This window comes from Miscanthus floridulus, chromosome 18, assembly GCF_019320115.1.
Source record: "Miscanthus floridulus cultivar M001 chromosome 18, ASM1932011v1, whole genome shotgun sequence".
NCBI lineage: Eukaryota > Viridiplantae > Streptophyta > Magnoliopsida > Poales > Poaceae > Miscanthus > Miscanthus floridulus.
The window spans coordinates 62,369,284-62,377,976 of NC_089597.1; the positions used below are offsets into that span (position 1 = coordinate 62,369,284).

General features: G+C 39.9%; 2 pseudogenes; both read right to left on the reverse strand.

The window, feature by feature from the left end:
- Nucleotides 1-4,247: 4,247 nt before the first annotated feature.
- LOC136519785 (uncharacterized) lies at nucleotides 4,248-5,599 on the reverse strand (annotated as a pseudogene).
- Nucleotides 5,600-6,437: 838 nt separating this feature from the next.
- Nucleotides 6,438-7,910, reverse strand: LOC136523953 (uncharacterized; annotated as a pseudogene).
- Between the last annotated feature and the right edge of the window lie 783 nt (nucleotides 7,911-8,693).

An 8,693-nucleotide genomic window follows, 5' to 3' on the forward strand; every position in this document is an offset into this window, starting at 1 on the left:
CGCTTACTGGCACTCGGTGAGCAAAATGGCTTTCCTGAATGATAGAGTCCATCAATTGTATGCATTGGGCATGGAAGAATTGTCCTCTACAATTGCAAGGTCAGTACAAGGGCCATATGGAGGAGCCCACTATTATTTTGAAGGTTATTGCTTCGAACGATCTTTGCATATGCCACATTTTTTTGGAATTCCTGGGTCTCATAATGATATCAATGTGCTTCACCGGTCTCCTTTATTTGCAAAGCTAGCGGAGGACAGAGCTCCTGAGGTGAACTATAGCATAAATGGTGATGATTATACGATGCGTTATTATCTAGCCGATGGTATATACCCATCATGGGCTAATTTAGTCAAGTCCATGTCAGCCTATGGGGAACAACAACAAATATTTTGCCAAAGCACAAGAAGCAGCAAGGAAGGATATTGAAAGAGGTTTTGGGGTTCTGCAACCTAGGTTCGCCATTGTTCGAGGAGCAACTCATTTATGGAACACATAGACACTTGGAAACATCATGAAAGCTTGTGTCATTATACACAATATGATTATTGAAAATGAGGGAGTCGTTGACCCTACTGAGCGGTACGACTATGGTGGCACTACCCCAGCCATTTTTTTTGTGACGGCCATAACTGTCAGGGAAAACGGCGGAAACCATCACGAAAGACTATCCGTGACGGTAACCGTCAGGGTTGAGCCGTCAAGGATAGACAGGGAAAGTGGTCCTTCCCTGATGGAAAACCGTTAGTAACTATTTCCTGACGGCTGAAACCGTCAGGAAAGGCCTAGCCTGACGGTTGCTAGACACCGTCAGAAAATATTTCCTGTCGGTATGAAACCGTCAGGGATGCTTCAAACTTTCCGTGTCGGTTACATTCCCGTCAGGATATATTCAAACTTTCCCTGCCGGAGAGTAACCCGTCAGGGAAAAAATTTGTTTTCCCCGTCAGTTACCTACCGTCATGGTATCTCTGACAGGAAATGATTTGGTTGCCAATTTGCACATTAAAAAATATAGCTTATTTGAGCCATTAAAATTACTGTTAACAGCAGCTGATTTAACCACTCAATGCAACAATATTATATAGCAAGTCATTCAACCATTCATCCATACTCAAGTAATATAAATATTACAAATGGTCTTAAAACATCATCCAAGTTGTTCATAACAAATACAATTCAATCCAAAGCTAAATTATAGTTACTGCTGGCTAGTTAGCCTTCTAGTCAGGTACCTATCAGCTAGCACAATTTGAAGTACGGTTCCTAGTTAGGTACCTAACAGCCACAGGTTCAAATGGCAGTTTCCTAACAGGCGCCTATGAAGGCAATATCTAGCTCCCAACACAACTTGCTACTGCACAAACACACATGCCCTTAATACGCAATCTGAGACCCTTCAAGATGATATGCCTTGACCCTTCAGGAGGCCATCTACTGGTAGCTAGCAATCTGTTGGTACTAGAATGCAGCTTTGATGGCAATATGTAGCTGTTTCTACGCAAGCATGCATGCGGTGCATAGACAATATGTAGCTGCTACTTCACAACTAGCAGTCTAGCACACATGCCTTGAATAGCAGAATCCACATTTGTTGCGTGACGACCAAAATACCTCTGTGCACATCACATGCCCTTCCAACTTGCTAGTTGTAGCCATAACCTGTAGTCCGATGAAGAAAAGACTACAGCCTACAAAATATTTCCTGCCATCACACAAATCAGGCCATCCATGTTGTCCAGGATGGCTGAAGCATGTGAGGATCCATCTATAGCCCCTCCCTGGTTGTTGCCATAACCTGTAGTCCGATGAGCAAAAGACTACAGCTCCACAAAATACTTCTTGCCATCACACAAATCAATGGCCATCACTGTTGTCCAGGTTGGCTGAAGCATGAGAGGATCCATCTATAGCTCCTTCCTACATCCAAAACAAAATAAATAGGACCATTTATGAGAATATGTAGACCATATAAATTCTAGAAATGATTAACTATGAAAGGAACATACAGATCACAAAAAAACATATATTTAAAGTATGACAATGTGATAACTTAATATGGATCATGAATATCTATCTGCACTTTGTTAATAATGAGCTATCTGTACTTTGTTAATAATGAGCTGCAAGTGAATAATGAGCTGTAAGTGAAGAATTACCATCTCATTTTCTTACCATCTCATTTAATGTTAATAATGAGCTGCAAGTTAATAATGTTGGATAGAGTGAAAATAGTTTAAGATTTAATCTTACCATCTCATTTTCTTCTGCCTGAAGCAGGTCAGGTGGTATCTCTATCTGTACTTTGTTAATAATGAGCTGCAAGTGAAGAATTACCAACATGCTTAGTTTTTTTATCTTCAACTGCAGACAGATAGTGCACCAAAACAAAATTGTACCTCAAGTACACGAGCATTACGCTTCACATCTCAAGTCAATGTGGCATTTTGTTGAGCCAAGGAAGTATTTTGTTGAGTTAAGCGACCAACGGCTGTAACTGACTCCTCATATCTTGCCAACAGATTTTGAAAAGCCCTTGAGGTTGCTGGCCTTCTCCCACTTGCCTTAGCAGCATCAATTATTGTACCCTTCTTGACAGCACCATCTCCTATTGCAAGACGACCATGGGGCAAGCCATGACCAATATTATATGCAATTTGACCATCAAAAGGTTGCTCTTGCCAGTTCTCTGGATACTTTTCTTGCAATGCTTCATTGTAGTCATCCTAGAAATAACAGCAATTATGAGTCACAAACTACAAATGGAAAAGCATGAAACTAGATAGAAAGTTCTGCTACATATAATAAGTTTCTTTGTCCGTTCTGGAATTGGGCCAGCATTCCCATTGGCATCACAATTCTTAATGCCGGATTTCATGCATGAAAAAGCATTTATTAGAGTGCCCTTCCCAGGTCCATGCTTTGCTTCCTTCAAGGCATAAAAGAAGTGACCAATGTTAATGCTTTTGAAAAATTCAAAGTTATTCAAAAATGGATTGTGAGAAAGGAGATTACCAGATATTGCTGAGTCTCAACTAATGGCCTAGAACCACCCCTGTTTTGAGTGCCATCAGGGTTTTTTTTTCGAGAGTCTTGCCCAAGCTTCCTTTTCTTCAAGTATTCAGCAGAGCACCAATACTTACAAAGGGACTCCCAAGATTCTTCGGTGAACTATTCAGGCTTGCATTGAATGTATTCTTCAAAAGTCAGTAATTTGGCATAGGCAAATGCATCAGACTTTGGGCTTTTTATGATTTCCCGATAGTAGTACTTGACAGCATTTGGACAAGCTTGGTACATCATATTCTTGCATTGGGTCTGTGCATATTTCTCAAATACACGGTCTGCTTCATCTTCAAGTTCTTTAGGAACTAAATATATGCTCTGCAAAAGAAACAACAATCAAGCATTACTATGAATAGTGCTGAACAACACTTTCATTTTGGTACATCATATTCTTGAATAGTGCTGAACAACACTTTCAGCCACTACATTCTTATTGTTTTTTGAATGCATTACTATGACAGAATTTATATACTCACCCAGAACTCTTGTTTCACATGATCAGCTAGGGTTTCTTCATCATCCCTTAGAATGTGTGAGTAGTGCTCCCACTTACTTGCATGATATTTGAATGGACGACCATCTCTCGTGGTCCCTTCAATAATTGGAGGATATTCTTGCTTTAAAAGCACTCCAAGGATGGGGCCTTTCTTCATTTTATCATCAATTGAGTAATTAGCATAGCAGAATTGGCTGCCTCAAAAAAATGATGTATTGCATAAAAGGATTAGCAAGTTCTATTACTAGAACTGTCCACACTAAGAGAAAAAAATTCAGCACGTACATACTTATCACCCTCAGGTACTATCACTATCTGACCATTGCGAGGCTTATGCATTTTATTGTGGCCCCTTATCTTCTTTGCTACAGGGGGCTGACTCTCGACATCATTTGAGAAATCACTTGATCGCAGTTGCCTATCCGTGCAATGATTGAAGGACTGCATCTCCTGCCACATAACATGTTAAAACAAAATGTTAGTAGCAGACTTTTAAATACAACAGTATAAACAGCAGAAAAAGAGTCTGCATACATAAGATGCACAATAGCACACATAAGATACATAGCAGTGAGTCCAAATTAGGATAGAACTAAGACTTAAGCAGATACATAGCAGTGAGTCCAAATGAGGATAGAACTAAGACTAAAACATCAGTACAATAATTTTAGAAATACAAGAAGCATTTTAGAAATCCTCTTCTTCATAGCAGTCTTCGTCATAGGATTCAGCATCATCTTCGTCGCCTTCTTCATCAGTTTCTAATATCTCTTCTTGCCATGGAGGATCAGTTTGCTTCTCCAGCTCTTCCAATTCTTTTGGATCAGTTATTTCATCTGTTGTTGAAGCAACTATTTCAATGTCACCTAGATCGATTACAAATGTGCCCTCCAGTCCATCCTCTTGAAAAAAGAGATGTCATGTGATGGTTCTTCAGTTTCAATGCAATCATTTTTTATGTCAATTGGAGGCAAACGATCTCGTGGTGCTACATGGTACACTACCCACCAATCTCTCAAATTAGGTTTGTCACAAGCATATGATAGATAATAAACTTGTGTAACTTGACTCACCAACACAAATGGTTAAAAATTTCGAAGCCTTGAGCTATACTTCACTTCCACCAAACCAAGATTTTCAGTTCGCCTAACACCCCTAGAGGTTGGATCAAACCAGCGACAGTAAAATAAAACAAGCTCAAGTTGTTCCCTGCCGTCCCAAGAAATTTTCAGAATGTCTTCAATAACACCAAAGTACTCAAGAACATTGCCATCGCCATCACTACACGTCACACAAACACCACTATTGGTTGTAGCTAATACTGTCCTGTTACTCTCATACTTCTCTGACCAAAATCTATATCCATTCACATCATAGCAACCATAGGAGGACACTCTTTTGCGAAACCCATATGACATTTGACGCAACACATTGTGAACACTTGATCTGATTGTACACTGCAAAGAGTTGCATTACATTTATTAGTGCTTGTGATTTAAAATGAAGAAAAAAACTTGCTCTAATTGAGTTGAGGCATTACTATATTTTTGAACCAATCAAAGAAGTTGGGGCCTCTATTGCTGCCACTGCTGCCACGTATGCTTTTCCAACCATCTAGTCTTAAGTTATTGATTTGTTTCTCAGTTGGCTGTGAGCGAACCTTCCATTGTTCGTTGTCAAATTCTCTGCAAGGGCATATTTGATGGTGTTATAGTGCAATTATAAATCAGAAAATAACTTTGAAGGAGCATTTTAAAAGAAGGCATACTTGAAGAAATCATCCATCTCTGGGATGTTAGTTAATATGTATAGGGCTGCTGCCTTGCATTGTTGTGTTGTGAGGTCACGGAAGCCTTGTGAGATGAAGCATCTACCAGTGTGCTCAAATAATTCAATGCCACAACCTCTAGCAGAAGTTGAGCCACCATCATCGTATCTCTGGGTTTTATTTCATATAGAATGTACTTTAGATCTAAAATACAGCGAAAGAAAGTTTGCAGCCTCTTCAACAAGGTAAGCCTCAACAATAGATCTCACAACTCGAGCCTTATTTCGGACTTTCTTTTTAATGCCCTGAATATACCTACATGTTAAATTCCATTTAGTAACTCCAGTAAGTACCATATTAAATAGATGAACAATTGAGTTTTGGGTTCACCTCTCAAATGGATACATCCATCGATATTGGACAGGGCCTCCTAACAGTGCCTCATTAGAAAGATGAATTATTAGATGTTGCATTGGATTGAAGAAGCCTGGGGGGAATATCTTTTCTAGTTTGCAGATAAGGACTACTATGTTCTCCTGCAATACTAATATTGATTCTCTGCTGATTTGTTTAGCACACAACTGTCTATAAAAATAACTGAGCTCAGCCAAGCAGGTCCAAATATCATCAAGTACAAACCTCCAGAATGCAACAGAAAGTATGCGCTCAATAAAGATATGAAAGTCATTACTTTTCAAACCAAAAATCTTCTTTTGTAGTAGATTAACCCCACGCCTAATATTAGCCGCATACCCATCTGGAAACTTAAGTTCTTGGAACCAATTTAAAATTTTGGGTTTGTCATCCTTATCTATGCAGTATGGAGCCCTTGGTCTCTGCCACTTGCCATTCCTTTGGTACAAATGAAGAGAAGGGCGGTTGCAAAGTAGTTCCATGTCTTGTCTAGCTTTCACATTATCTTTAGTCTTATCTGAAATATCAAAACATGTGTTCCAAATAGCTTCAGCCACATTTTTTTCATTATGCATCACATCTATGTTGTGACGAAGCAGTAATTTAGTGAAGTAAGGAAGCTGCCAAAGGCCACTTATATATGTCCAGTTGTGTTCTTTGCCAAATTTGTCTCTGTCATCAACTAGTCTGTACAGCTAAGCCTTAACCTCCTCTCCAGTTAAGTACCTAGGGGGGCCTTCTTGCACTACCTTGCCCTTGCGAAAGGCATTTTCTTGGATCTGAAAGGGATGGTCTACAGGAAGAAACCGCCTATGGCAGTCAAACTAGGTAGCCTTACAGCCTTTACGTAATCGATATGCATTAGAATCACACATGCATTGTGGACATGCAAATACCCCATGGGTGCTCCATCCAGCAAACATGCCATATGCAGGAAAATCATGTATAGACCATAAGTATGATGCTTTCATTTTAAACCCTCGCTTCACTGAAGCATCCCATGTATGTACCCCGTCCCATAGCTCTATCAATTCATCTACCAAAGGTTGGAGCAAGATACTTAGGTTTTTTCCAGGGTGTTCTGGTCCAGGGATGACCATAGCAAGGAATATATACTCAGGCTTCATACAAACACCAGGTGGAAGATTATAGGGAACCCAAAATACTAGCCAACAAGAGTAAGAGGCTGCATTCAGTTTATATGGTGTGAACCCATCAGTTGCAATACCAAGTCTTACATTCCTAGCATCTTCTACGAAGTCTGGGAAATCAACATCAAATTGCTTCCATGCCTCTCCATGACATGGATGCAACATTTTAGTAGAGCTTGCTAGAGTTTCTTTGTGTGAACGCATGAGTTTTGCTGTGCCCTCATGTGCATATAATCTTTGTAACCTATCTGTAATGGGCAAGTAGCGCAACACTTTACGAGGAACCTTGTTTGATCCATTCTTATAGCGGGAGGTACCGCATATGTCACACTTATCCTTATCCTTGTTATCTTTGTAGTACAACATGTAGTTTTTATCACAGACATCAATTTTATGGTATGGCATACCAAGGCCCTCTAGCAGTTTTCTAGACCGTTAGAAGTTGTTAGGAATCCTAGAATTGGGAGGAAGGAGTTCATGCATGAGTTCCACAAAATCATCATAACATGCTACTGAAAGATTGTACTGTGATTTAATGGCCAATAGACGAGCAACAGTAGAGAGACTAGAATGCAAGGTTTGCTCATGTACTTGCTCATCTGCACTAACAACCATTCTATAGAAGGCTTTGGCAAAACCAGTTGGTGTTTCATCATCTAATGGTGGATGCTCACCAGCTAAGTCAACTAACATAGCATCCATCTGATCTGTCTCACCAAATCCCTCATGTTCTACCTCAGAACCAATCTCAAGGTTCTGATTTCCCCGCCTCTCACCATGTGTTGTCCAAGTTTGGTAATTTTCCTTGAACCCATTGTGGCACAAATGTAACTCTATCCTAGGCCTTTTATGCCTAAAAAAATTTCGGCATATGGAACAAGGGCATCTAATTGTATCAGACTCAACTAATTCAGGGATTGAGAAGGCATGATCCAAAAACTCTTTTGTTTTGTCAACCCATTCATTTGATAGCCTACCACGCTTCCAACCACTATACATCCACCCACGATCTGTCATATCTTATCTGCCAACTTGAGTCAGAAGATAGGAACTAACCAGCAGCTTGCAGAGTCACACTAGTCATCCAAGACTTCGACCACAGACAGAACCAAGTAAAGCAGCAACAGGCAACCAGATCACAGTGAGGAGCCTGTTACCAATTCAGACATAACACAAATTACTTTAGTCAAACAAATTAAAAATTCATATACAACTAGTAATAGAACACTAAAAGACATAATAACAAATAAATTTCCTATATAGCTAGCACACCATAACCAGTGAATCACAATGCAAAATAGAGCAGCTATAGCAAAATAAGTCACTAGAAATTTGTGTTATGTCTAAATTTGTGCCAAATAGAGGAGCAAAATTCATTGACAAAATTATATGACAAGTGAATTAACCTGTATATACATAGCAGCAAAAATAGTCACAGGAAATCAATCAAAAGCACATCTAAATGCAAGCTTTGAAAGGATTGGAAGCAAAATCCTCAGGTTACAGCCAAGCTTCAATTGTGTAATATTGGTGCAGGGATTGCAACAGCTAGCAACCAGAGAGCAGTCAATTCGCCACAGCAAATCTAGCACAGATCAAGAACATATATGCTACATGGTGGCCATGGTCTGACCTTGCTGTCCGTCAGTGAGCGCCCAATTGTTCTTCCAGACGGGCGGCAGAGTTGGTGGTCCAGAAGCTAGAGTTCCTCCGGCTCGTCCGGTGCTACAACAGCAAAGAAGCCCCACTGCACTTCAAATGCCATTGCGGGCAAAATCAAGTCAGATGCGCATCAATTAA